General features: G+C 35.1%; 1 protein-coding gene across 3 annotated transcripts in view; it reads right to left on the reverse strand.

Annotated features, from left to right (window-relative positions):
* MAGI2 (membrane associated guanylate kinase, WW and PDZ domain containing 2) overlaps positions 1 to 14,066 on the reverse strand; it is a gene marked incomplete at its 3' end in the record, with an annotated part of 1,345,444 nt that overhangs the window by 660,652 nt on the left and 670,726 nt on the right. The window lies entirely within an intron of this gene.

Here is a 14,066-nt window from a genome sequence, read left to right on the forward strand (position 1 = left end):
ACACGTACTAGTTCAGTAAAAAGATGCCTGTTCTAATCATTTAGAAGTGGTTAAAAGTGAAATGTTGGGACACCTGGGGGGCTCAGGCAGTTATGTGTCCACTTTTGGCTCAGGTCATGATCCCAGAGTCCTGGGATCGAGTCCCATATAGGGCTCCTTGCTTGGCAGGGAGCCTGCTTCTCCCTGTGCCTGCCATTCCCCCTGCTTGTGCACTCGCGCGCTCTCTCTCTCTCTCTCTCTCTGACAAGTAAATAAATAAAAATATTTTAAAGAATAATAAAAGTGAAATGTTCTCCCTTTCAGAGGTATTAATTTCTCCATCACTAGCAGTATTCAAGCAGGGACTGGATGAGATTTGTTATTGTGAGGGGCAGATGGAATTTATACATTATATTGCCCCTCTCCCCCTCCCACTCACTCTCTCTTTCAAATAAATAAAATCTTTAAAAAAGATAAATACTGAAGCCTCACCCCCACCCCCCAACTATTTCAGAATCCTTGTGAGTGAGACTGGGGAAATTAGTATTTAAATGTGCCCCTGGTGAATCCCCGAACACAGGCAGGTTTACTCCTTACTCCTAAATAGAGGAGATTGCTAAGGCCTCATCTCAGCTAGAGCTTCTACTATTCTCCTGATTATGCTCTGAGGAGCCAAGTGCATCATGGGACTCATCCTCCTTTGATTCTTGTTTTGCCAGGTATTTGGTTCCCAAAGCCTTCTTGTTAAGGAGCTAAATATAGCTAAATATAATGTAAAATACACGTGTGAAATAGGGTTAGAAGATGTGTAACTTTCTAATGAAAATGTTAATTCCTGAAAATTAGAAACGCTAGGCATATTTTTTAAACGCGGAAAACGGAACCCACAGGAGAAACAGACTCTCAGCTCAGCAGGAATTGGGCCTCTACCCGTATCATTTGCCAGCACCTTGTCCAACGTGTGGCATGGAAATGCCCAATAAATATATGTTGAACACATTAATAAGCTACTTAATTTAAAAGGTTACTATTATATCCAGGTGCTCTGGATGACAGCTGAAGGGAAAACTGTGAATTCCTGAAGTACAAAATGGACTTATATTTATGTACTAAAAGTGTGGGACTTGCAAATAAAAACAATGTTTTTATCATATTTAGCACAGTAAAGAGCATGTAGCTTTGCAAAACCTCATATTTATTCAGCCTCTTGAGATGGATTCGTATCCAGCCTCATTTTACAAAGTCTTTGAGGCAGCTATAAAAATCATCCAATGGTATGATATAATGAGTTATCACCTACTTTTTAGCTTTTGGCCAGAAGACCAAGGTGTCATTTAAAAGTACATTACCAGGGGCACCTGGGTGGCTCAGTGGGTTAAAGCCTCTGCCTTCAGCTCAGGTCATAATCTCAGGGTCCTGGGATCAAGCCCCACAACGGGATCTCTGCTCAGTAGGGAGCCTGCTTCCTCCTCTCTCTCTGCCTACTTGTGATCTCTGTCTCTGTCAAATAAATAAATAAATAAAATCTTAAAAAAAAAAAAAAAGTACATTACCAGCCTCACTTAGCCTTTGTGTGAAGGTATCTGTCTGGTTTCATCATGAAAAAGACTAACAGATACTTTTCTCTTTACCAAAAATGGACTCAATTTCTTGCTAAATATTATATTTCAGTTTGTTTAGCCTTGGTGGACTTAACAATTTGTTTCCTTTTTATAGGGACAATAGAAAAAGGTCCAAGATAATATTTTGGAAATACACTGCAAGACTTTTAAAAGAAAAAAGAAATACGTGTTAGAAGAAAAGCCTAACAATTTTTGACCTTTTCTCTCTACTGAAAGGATCATTTAAATTCACTTAATCCTTGAGGTTCACAGATGTGTAAGAATGTACAAGGAAAAGCGTGCGTACTTTTATCAGTGAGAAGTGGAGAGAACATGAAGAATAAGCACAGGCTCCTTTGAAGTATGAGGTGAAGCAACATTTCATATCCTCAACACGTCTATTTCCAAGAAAAAGGGTGACTAGAAATAAATGTTAGTACAAGATTTACAAGATCTGCTTCACCATTTTTAGAACTGTAAAGTACAACTGACAAATATGTCTCAATGACAGATAAAATACAAAGGAAGAAGTAATGATGTCAATAGTCCATTTTGATGCTAAGGGTTTAGAAGCTTATGAAAATTGGGTAGGAAAGAACAGTTTTTTCGGAATTCTCTTTAAAAAGAAGTGAAGAGATCAAAATTGCTTTGACACTATCAGTCAGTTTTCTATCTAGAAATGTTTTTGAAATTAAGGCAGTGCTCTTCTTCTTTTTTTTTTATTAAATGAATGCCAGTTTTTATTGTGAAATATTTTTTAAAAAACACGAAAGGAGAGAGGATAGTATAGAAAGCATATTATTAGTTTGAAACAAATCCTGTACTTCATACCAAACTTAACACAGTGATACGGGTTACTTTGGAATTAGACAGGAATCACAAACTCAAGATCTAAACTGGCAGACACTGAAAAATTTACCCTGCAGTGAAATTTAAGCCAGTTTTCTTGACTTTTTTTCTTTCAAGTCTAGAACAATGACAACCACTCTTCATGAAATTAGGGATCAAAGTTAAAATACAGTATTAAACTGTAAGAAATTTTAAAGTCTACCAATTAACATTTTTTGGACACCTGGGTGGTTCAGCCTTTGACTCATTCTGAGTTCCAGAATTGAGTTTCGAATCAGAGTCCCTGTTCAGCAGGGAGTCTAATTCTCCCTCTGCCCCTCACCCCTTCTCATGCTCTCTCTCATTCTCTCTCTTTCAAATAAACAAATAAAATCTTTATAAATAAATAAATAAGTTTATTTATTTATTTATTTTAGTACATCTTGTAAATTCTCTATCTTATAGCAGACTCTGACCACTCTAGTTAACAGATTATAGCAGCCAGGGTATAATCTAATAATTTCAGAATCTTACAATATTATCAAAATTAAATGTTATTTCTAAGAAATAAGAAAAAAATGTTTTTTTTCTAAAAGGCTATATACATGGGGCACTTGGGTGGCTCAGTTGTTAAGTGTCTGACTTCGGCTCAGGTCATCCTCCCAGGGTCCTGGGATCGAGCCCCACATCGGGCTCCCTGTTCAGCAGGAAACCTGCTTCTCCCTCTCCCACTCCCCCTGCTTCTGTGTCCTCTTTCACTGTGTCACACTCTGTCAAATAAATAAGTAAAATCTTTTAAAATAAATAAATAAATAGATAGATAAATAAATAAAAGGCTACATACCATAATAATTATTCCAAATACTGTAAGCTGATATTATCAGAAAAAAATGCTAATAATATTTTTTAAATTTAAAAATGAAGGTGCAATTTAAAATATAATAAAATGCTCCAAGTTTGATAAGGTTTTTCAAATGTGTATCTTTATGTAACTACCATTCTAATCAAGATTTAGAACATTTCCATCACCCCAAACATTCCATGTTCCTTTGTTCACAAATCTCCCCATTTTCCCTATCTCCTATACACAATCTTCAAGCAACTACTAAATTCAAGCAAACTACTAATCTGCTGTCACTGTAGATTCGTTTGTCTGTTCTCTAAGATCTCATATAAATGGAGTTATACAACATGTATCCTTTTGAATCTGCCTTTTTTTGCAGAGCATAATGTTAAAAAAACTTATCCACCTGTTAACATGTATCACTAATTCATTCCTTTTTATTGCTAAATAGCATTTCGTTATAATAAGACCCCACAATTTAAGTGTTCATTTTCCTGTTGAATTCGGTTTGTTCCCAGGGTTTGGCTCTTCTGACTATACCTGTTATAAACCAGTTATACAATCCTAACTACATGTTTATCTTTCTTATAATTTAAAAAACACACAGGAAGGATCAGTGAAATAGGTGAAGGGGATTAACAGTGCACTTATCATGATGAACACTGAGTAACGTATAGAAGTGTTGAATCACTACATTGCACAACTGAAACTAATATCACACTATATGTTAATTATACTGGCCCTTAAAAATAAATAAATATATAAAATATTTAAAATATAGTGAGAATATTAATTAGTTAATTAATTTAAAAGACATATAGCATATAGATTCCACGCAAGTAACATAGTAGGATATGAGATAACTTTTTACAAGAGTTATTAAATACAACTCTTCCTCTTTCAGGACCTTTATTTTGATTTTAGATTTTTAAAACTTTCTTCAGGAAAAATCCAAAGTACTTAAGAACTTGAATGTACTGCATCTTTAATTTTTATTTTTTATCTTTTCATTGTTGACAATTTTCTGTATAATTATAATGTATATTAAAACATACCATTTATTCCTAGTCACATTCAGCAAATATGCTAACCACATAGTTCATAATTTGGTGAACTTGAGGAAGGCATGATGTTTACTTTTGTATGTGTACAGGGTCAGCATATGAGTTTTCCATAAAATTAAGAACATTTTATAACAGGAAAGGCTAACATTTTTAGCAAATTCCCATTCTTTTCTGACCACTGGCCCTGCCCAACTCCCACTATAGCAATAAGATGCAAGAATATTTATTTATAAATAAATATATAAAGAATATTTATATAGCTGGAGAATAGTAGACCCTAGCTTGAGAACATGCTGCTAACCACCAGGTGTATTTTGTCTTTCTTTAAACATTTCTAATATATGTCTTAGTGATAGAAAATCCTTCTATTACCTTGTTAGGTCAACCATATTTGTTTATTTTGGTGTAGAGAAAGAACACATAAAAGAAACTGAATTTAGGAATTACTCATATTTTGTTTCTCATTAGTGCCTTGGGTTTGAAGTCTGTATTATGGAAGTCCCATTATTTCATTGATTGCAAAAAATATTCCTACTGGCCTCTTAGGAAAGTGAAGGGGAGGATAAAAACTTTAATGACTGGTTAAATGCAGGTCAGTCAGAAATATTTCCTGAGAATTCAGTTTAAATGGATCAGTGACCATTTAAGCAATTAAAATAGAGTAGAATATGGCCTCTGAATTCCTCCTGGGTCTTAAGTTCTATGGATTTACATAACTATAAAAAAAAATAATGCATACAAAGGTGTCTTAAACATGTACAAATTAATAGAACATACTACTTCACCATGGTTTGCATATCTCTTTATGATGGTCCTCACTTTCCTTTATCATATCCTTTATATTCATCAATTTATATTCTGCCTTCCAGTCATTTAAATGATTCTTAAATCTTTACCTCTGTGACTGCATATGCTGTTCCCACTGCCTAGAACTCATTTCCACCTTGCTAACATTTATTTCTTCCTTTGGACTTTATATAGACTCCATCTTATCCAAGAAGGCTTATCTCAAGCCCTAAGCCTGGGTTAGGTACCATTCTTATACGCTTTCATATGCTCTCTCTAGCTGTTGTTTATTTTACTTTATTATTGTCTCTTGACTTCTTAATGTTCCCCATTAGTTGAAAACTCTGTGACTGTAAGAACCATACATATATCAATCTCTGTTGTATTTCTAGGGTTTATTAAAAGGGTTGGCACATAGGAGACACCTCATAAATATTTGTGAGAGAATGAATGAATAAATGAGTGGATGACCTTGAATACAAACATTACAGAAGAAATGGAAAATAACAGAGCGATTGCTTAGCTAAGATGAATTAGGACAGTGTTCCTGAACTAAGTGAGCCTTGATTCAGATTTTGAAAAGAATGGAATCTAATAACTGGCAGAGAAGAAACTGGTGTGCTAGGTTATATAAAAAGAAGTGTACAAAAGTCATATTCTAGGAATTGAAAAAAGATTAGCTTGACCAAAAAAGTAAACTGTAAGTAGAAGACTAATGAGAAATAGAGTTCGAAAACAATCAGTAGTAGCTGGTGAAGAATTTTAAGAGTCACAAGCTGAAGACTTACATTAAAAATAATCAGTAAGTGCATCCTTAAATAGGTGGATATTATGGTGAAAATGATCTCTGAAGAGAAAATACTGCTACTTAATACTTCTTGTAAATAAAAATGTTAATGTCAAATAAATAGGTGTGCACCTGTAAACTGCAGGTTATAAAAGAAAGAAAGAAAGAAAGAAAGAAGAAAAGAGAAAAAGGGAAAAGAGAAAGAGAAGGAAGTAAGGGAAATAGAGAAAGAAAAGAAAGGGAGGGAGGAAAGAAGGGAGGGATGGTGGAAAGAAAGAAAAAGAGGGTGAATGACATTTACACTGCAAATGTAAGATAATTTTCAGCCCTGTTCACAGTTAACGTCTAGCTGGAGGTAAATGAAACCTTGGGGACCATCCCCAGGAAGCCACTGAGATACTTCATAGCAACACAGTGTCAATTAAAATGGACACCAGTAAAGCATGGGCTAGTGGGCTGGAAAGAAACATTCTGTTCATTCAATAAACCTGCTCTCATCTCATTTTCTTAAGGCTTTAGGATTCGATTAAGTGTTAAAAGCTGCACAGGGAGAAATGTGGGTTCTGATTAGACAATAACCAGGTCATTAATTTTTTCATATTTACATATAATGTTTCTCATATTACCAAACTGGTTTTCAAAAGCTCTGAAAAACAATATATTCAAGTATCATATTGTGGCTCTGACTTATCCTTTGTGATCAAATAATCTGGAAGAAAGAAATGCACGTCTTGATCAGTGAATTAAATAGCACATGTATGAAGTACACGGCTGTGTTGTCTAAATAATTAACGACTACTCAATGATTATGCTAACTAGGGCACATTGAAGTAGGTAAGATTAATGAAGATTTTGCCTACAATTTAGCATCTTCCCTACCAACAGTTTCTATTGTTGAACTTAAGAAAAAAAAGAATCTTTGCAATTTTTACATTAATAGTCTCAACTCAGAAACACCTGGATCCTCTCCAAGACTGATGTTCATGGGTTTTATAAAAGATCAGTATCTGGTGAGGATCCTGTACAGTGACTATCTGACCATGAAAAACCAAGCACACCAGGGAGGCAGCATGCTATGGTCGAAAAGTGGCTCCTATGGAACCTGAGAAGGCTATGTGTTTGTCTCACTTTTTCATCATTTGCTGGCTATGAAATTTGGGCAAGTTTTTAAATTTCTGTGCATCTCAGTTTTCTCATCTAAGAAGGATAGAGAATAACACCTATCTCAAAATGCTTTGTGTAAAGTATATAATACAATGCTGGGGGCAAAGTAGGTGTTCAATTAATATATAGTATTAGTGGCAATTAAATCATTATTCAAAGTATTTTTTCACTAGTTCCTTTGGGCAAAAACATACCTTGGAACTTGCATAATGCTTGCATAAAGTAGTCCTAGGACACATCATGCAACCTATTAACATGTCTCTGCATCGTGAGTCACTCAGAACAAAAAGTTCCGGAGTTGGAGGAAAGCAACTAGAACGTGCATTTTTCTCTACTGGCATCAGAAAGGAGTTTATCTCCCATTCTAGAAATATTTCCAAATCCCTACTACTTGCTCTTCCCCAAATACAAACTTTCAGAGAGAGGCTTGCAATATATCATTGCAATATATTACTCCCCTTTTGGTGGATTAGATCTCCCTAGCATTGGGCTGTTTTCTGAAATAATCAGTTAGTCAGAAGGCAATTGCTGAATGAGCTGACTCCACTCATCCCTGAAGTGATTGTTCAGTTTATAGTCCAAAATAATTCTACTCATTACTGCATATCCATCCATCTTTTTAGAGAGTTGGGCAGCGCCCCATCTACTGCTCGCTCCATGGCAAAACTGGCCGCTTGGTCCCTCCTTCCTCCTTGTGTATCCTTAGAAAAATGTGCTGCTGCCGTGATTCTATTGGCTAGGACCAAAATTGTCATAATTCCAAGGATAAATGCATACTGAAAGTAAAGGATTAGGCCCTGTAGAAACATCTTCAGATCCAGACAGATTGAAGGTCAGATTCTTATTCTACAACAAACTGGCTGTGTGACCATTGATGGCACCCTAGAGTCTGTTTCCTATGCTCTAATGTAACTATTTCACAGCACTGTCATGAAGGATAGCTACAGATCACGAACCCAAAGTATCTAGAGTAAGACTGTTTTTCTCTCTTTCTCACACGTCTGGTTTCCCTCACAAATCATTGTTTGTTTTTGTTAGCAATTTATGAAGTTTCTTTAACCCAAATTACACACATGCACACATACATTCAATTGGGAAAAGGTAAATCATCTTAATATTTTAAGCTTTTTATCCCAAACCTGATGGAATCCTTCAGTAGACACTCTCTTGAGTCCTTCTCTCTCTCACTGAAGAGAGATTTAAGGATTCCTTTTTGCTCTAATCAGGAATACAGTCTGAAACCTTTCTCAAATGATGGATCAGAGAAACTGAGTCAGCAGTACACACAGACACAATCATATATACACAGGATGTGAGTTCTTCCAGTCCTTGAGCTTAGCTGGAAATGCCTACAGTTTACTTCAAAGGCTTTCATGTCTAAAGTGCACATTTTTAATGAGGAAATCCTTCCCTAAAAATGGAGGCAACAGGGTATAATGTAAAAATGAGTCACGCACACCTGAATTTCAATTCCAGACTTGCCATTTACTAACTGAGTGACTCTAAGGTATGGCGAGTAAATGCCAAAACCACTTTATACGTCAAAAGGAGGTAATATCTACCTGCTGTTAAAATTACTTTACATCTTCATGAATCATCTCAAATAGTGCCTGGAACATAGTAGGTGCTCAATACATGGTAAGTATTTATTTATTCTTTGTAATTATCACAAGGAAGCCTACTTCCCTTAAATAGTCTCCTTTATTATTCATAAAAACATATAGAGAGCATATGCAAATCATCCTATCCTGCCACCCTATGCCTTTACCTAGTGATGATCAGGCACACATAGTCACAAGCAGTGCTTCCAGGACACAATGCTTGAAATTGAAACCTTCCTTCTTCCTTGTTCTGTCTCTCAAGTCCAACAGGGCAAGTTTATTCCCTTTTTCACAGGGAAGCATTTAAATATACAGAGGCAGCCTCCATGTACCCCATATGTTTCTCTTTTTTTTTGTAATTTTATTTTATTTTTTTCAGTGCTCCAAGATTCAAACAGTCTCTCATGGTTTGTCTCCCCCGCCCCGATTTCCCCCAACTCACTTCTCCTCTCCATCTCCCCATGATCTCCATGTTATTCCTTACGCTCCACAAGTAAGTGAGTATGTTTCTTTTTTCAGGCTAAATACTTACAGTTCCTTTAATGTTACTCATATTTCATATTTCTAGACATTTCACTACTGGCCGCCCCTGTGTGGAGGAGTTACTGGATCTAGGTAGGGCTTAATTTCTAAATAGTGTGATACTAACTTTGGACCAAAAAAAAAAAAAAAAAATCATCTAGGAAGAGAAGAGAATGGAAGGAGAGGAAAATCCCCCCACGATGCTGATAATACACTGTCTTTTATTACAGAATGGTTTTGGCAAACAATTTTGAAAACTAAGTGGGAACATTTAAAGCCCTGTTGGCTTCTGCCTGCTGTTCTCCTGCTGCCCCATCAGGATGCTGCCAGGAGCAAGATTTCCAGCATCCTCCTGTCCTAGTTTTTCAAAGACTTCTCGGTCTTTTCAGTGGGTGCTGCATGGTATTTCTTTTCTTTTTGGTGACACATAATCACTCATTATTTTGCAAGTTAATTCTCTAAGCAAGATGACTTCTTAAAAGCAAATTTAAGCCCTACAGAATTAATGTTGCTCATCTTACCTACTATGGAAATGATTAAATGTAGCCTAACCCTCCTACTGTGGCAAAATTTAATATCTTTGGCTGCACTATAAATAAGAAGTACATTAACCCTCAGTTACTCTTGCTTTATATACACAGAGTTATATATTTGGGTTAATCAGTAAGTATGTGCCACAGCTTTTTTTCCTTCATCCTCAGGCAAAGGACAAATACATTAGTTTGCATAGGTTAAATGATACGGACCTTGAATCATATTTCCCAATACTCTATCCTTACCAGACACATTCCAGCCAAAAAGTAAAAGGTTTCTTTTGTTTCAAACACTTCTTCTTACCAGGCACACCGGTGACAAACAAACAAACAAACAAACAAACAGATTTTCAGTTTTTTGATAGACTAATAGGATTTTTTTTTTTTTTTTGGTAAGAGTTTTAATATTCTTCAGGTTCTCTTTAAACGCCAAACAGCCTTCTGCTCATGATGTGTTGCATGAGTCGATGTTCCCACGAGTCTGTTCTCCTTTTAGATTGGCTTTCATGTCGTTGAGGTAGTGACTACACCAAGCGGATCTGCATTAGATATTATACGCAGGAGAGCAAGCCAGTTCTAGAGACACCCGCCCACAACCAGCCTTGATCCTAAAGCCCCGCAATCAGCCAAGCCCTTACTTTGCTTTCATCACTGGATGCTTTTCAGTTTGCACAACTACAATGTGTACCATGTGGATTTTATATATATATATGTATATATATATATATATATATACACACACACACATACACACGCACATATATATGTATATATATATATAATTTATTTTTCATGTATTTTTTTCATATATTTTTTAAAGATTTTATTCAGTTATGTGACAGAGAGAGAGCACAAGCAGGGAAGAGGCAGGCAGAGGGAGAAGCAGGTTCCCCACTGAACAGGAAGCCCAATGTGGGACTCTATCCCTGGAACCTGAGATCATGACTGGAGCCAAAGGCAGGCCTTTAACCGACTGAGCCACCCAGGCATCCCTGGATCATATATTTTTAATACCATAGCCCAAGCTTAAATTTTTATTTGTCAACTAAAACTTCACTCTCTCTCTTTCATTTCTATCTTCTCCCTCAGCATTTTGATTCCATGTATAATCTCTTTTAACATTTTCTTTTCTGGGGGCACCTGGGTGGCTCTGTTAGTTAAGTATCCAACTCTTGGTTTCAGCTCAGGTTATGATATCGTGGTTTTAAGATCGAGTCCCGCAGGGGGCTCTGCACTCAGTGCCTATTCTGCTTGGGATTTTCTCTCCCTCTGCCCCTCCCGCTTGTTCTCTCTCTCTCTCTCTCTCTCTCTTTCAAAATAAATAAATAATTCTTAAACAAAACAAAATAAACAAAAAACATTTTCTTTTCTTTTCACTCAAGGACACATTGGATGTCTGTTCTCTACCTTGCTGAGTTGACAAATCTGTCCTTTATTACATCCATGGAAATATAAACCTGCTATATATCTGTTGGGGTCTGTGCTCATAAAAGCTTAATCAATTCTCACTTGAGCTTGCCCCTCAGTCTGCTCTCTTATTTTGATAGAAAGCAGTATAAAATAGGTTTTAAGTGTTTTAGAGATTTGGGACTGTCAGGATTTCGATTCCAGCTATGTATTTACAGTTTTTTTCCTCTTAGCCAAATTACTAAATTTCTGAAAGCCTCAATTTTTTTTTATCTTTAAAATGGGGATACTACTGTCATTTATTCAAAACTTATTATAAAAAATTAAGTGGCATTCTGTATCTATTATACTTCACACAAAATCCAGCGCATAGAACTAATACCAGAAAAAAACCTGCCATGAATATAAGTAAGTTCCCATCCTCCTCTCGTAGAGGAGATGTCTTTTTTAACTTTGCTGTAAAAATAAAATGGACATTGTCTAAACATTTTGCCATTTCCTAGAATGAATAATTTTGTGAGCTTTGCTATTTTTTTTCCAGGTCTTTAAGGCACTACATTTCTCTTCACTTTGTCTACATTGCCCTTCTCTTGTCCTCTCATACTTAAAAGATGGATGAACTTTTTGAGACTATGGGATATACCATAATTATTTTTCTCCAACTTTAGAAATAACCATACTTGTTCATTCCTCCTCACAGGACTGTTAAAGAATTTCACTTCGTTTAGGTGTACAACAAGTTTATTCTTTAGGAAATTAAGAGAGAAAATAGGAAGAACTCACTATTAGCTTGGCTTAATCAGTTTAATCCAGAAATGTTTTCCATGATTATCAAATGCCTTTAAGTTTCTCTTCAGGGAATGTTTGCTTTGTGTATATATATATAAAATATATAAATGTATAATATTTGTATTGTGTGTATATATATATACACACACACATATATATAGAATCCTTTCAATTACAATGAAATCATTATTATTATTTTCATGTTTCTAATAAGCTACATCAGTGAAAGAGAATGAGTTTGTCAAAACTTTGTTGACATAAAACAATCTTCCTTTGATATTATACATTGAATTCACCCTTGTAATTTGGAGTCTTATGGTGCATTTTGCTACTTTATTCAGCCAATGTGTACCAAGGTTACTCACAGAACATGAAGTCAGTATCTTGTATTATTTTTATAAAAATATGTAATACCTGTGCATCCATTTGTTAAATTTTTTATCTTTTATCTGGATGTCAAAAAAATCTATAAGGAGGCTATGAAAAGATTAGAGTCCCAGGAAATTTATAAAACTTATGAAAATATCCACATAAATGTTCTACCAAAGTAGTTAAAGTTCAGGAAATTAGGTTACATTGAAACAAGAATTCAAGCCACTGTGCTCGAGAACAGAACCTATGAAACAAAAATTACTAATTTCTCTGTAAACAAGGAATTTCTTTTAGTTAAATAGAAATTATGAAGCAAAACATTCAGACCAAAATTATTTTTTTTATGTATTGTGCAGTAAATTGTCTTCTCTTCTTGAGAATAAAAGCCGGGCAACAAAGAGTATGCATGAGTCAGTGAGCTAAGCAAAGAACCTATTAGTTTTGCTGTCTAATGAGGCTGACAGAACAGTTGCAAGTCGCATTACATTTGACTGTGCTCTGTTTCTATCACATTTCTATCACATCTGCCACTTAATGTAAAGAGATAAGAATTCTTTTGTTGATAAATTGTTTTGCTCTGAGTCTGTTTGCCCAGCTGAATTATGAAACATGTGGCAAGTCATGAAACATGGTCAGTGTAGCAGATAGTTCACAAAGTATCCTTATTACTAATCAATTCAGATACGAGTTAAATTAAAATGAATTTAGAGGCTCCTTGTTTAGATATTCTTTCTGCCCAGAACTCGGCTTTTTATTTTCCAACTCCTCGAAAATCTTAAGAGAGTCATTGGTTTTTGAGACTCAATCTGCAAACTTTCTTTTATCTTTTATTAGAATTTTTGTGAAAGTCTGTTTTTTATCTAAACCATCATTCAAAACTTTGTTTCTTCTAGTCAGCTCTGTTCTACTAATGTGAACAAATTAGTGTACCTACTAATAATATATATTGGCCATTTTCTGTTTGATCAAGTGATTAAAAATGATTAAAAATATTTAATCATTAAGATATGTGTGTGTAAGATGGAATAAACTACAAAATAGAAAATGATTATGAATGCTGTTGCATTTGCCCTAAAGTCATGTTACTGATTTGAAGTTTCCATTTCTTACTCTGAGACCTTTCTGTATATTCCCACGACACCTTTGTATAGACTTCATTTTCTCTCAGATCCACTTTACCTGTCATATGGTATGAGTTTTGACCTAAACAAATGGGGGGAAAATTTTTAAAGCTTCAAAAATAATCCTTTGTGAAGCAGATGTTTTGTTTCTATAACACTGAAATATAAACTGATAAAAATCTAAATGTTTTCATTTCTTCAGTTTTCCCATTATAAGGAGTTTATGGTGAGAAAGATTAAACATTAATTATAAATTAGAGGATAGAACTAGAGGCTGAGATCTTTTTTCATTAAATGATATCTGTTTCCGAGGCATCAATCTGTATGCTTGTTATAGAACATCTGGCTGGTTTGATCAGTACTCCACCATTTTGATTGAAAAGAAGACTTCAGTGGGTGAATTATTTCACTGGGTACATTTGGTGTCCTCTTTGGGAAAAATTAGAGGGATTTTGAAAATAATATTATTCTGTTCAAAATATGGAATGGAAATGTGGTTATATTTGTAATAAAAAGGTAAGTTTGCTTTTAAGACCACAGGTCTTCACGATTTTGATGATGATTCTCTTTCATTTGCTCTTTGGAAGCCAAGGGATGTTTAATTCATGTTTTCGGTCTTAAATAGGGTGTGGGCACATTGTCTGAGGTCAGAGATAAAACGATACTCA

The sequence above is a fragment of the Martes martes genome (genome assembly GCF_963455335.1).
Source record: "Martes martes genome assembly, chromosome: 11".
Classification (NCBI taxonomy): domain Eukaryota; kingdom Metazoa; phylum Chordata; class Mammalia; order Carnivora; family Mustelidae; genus Martes; species Martes martes.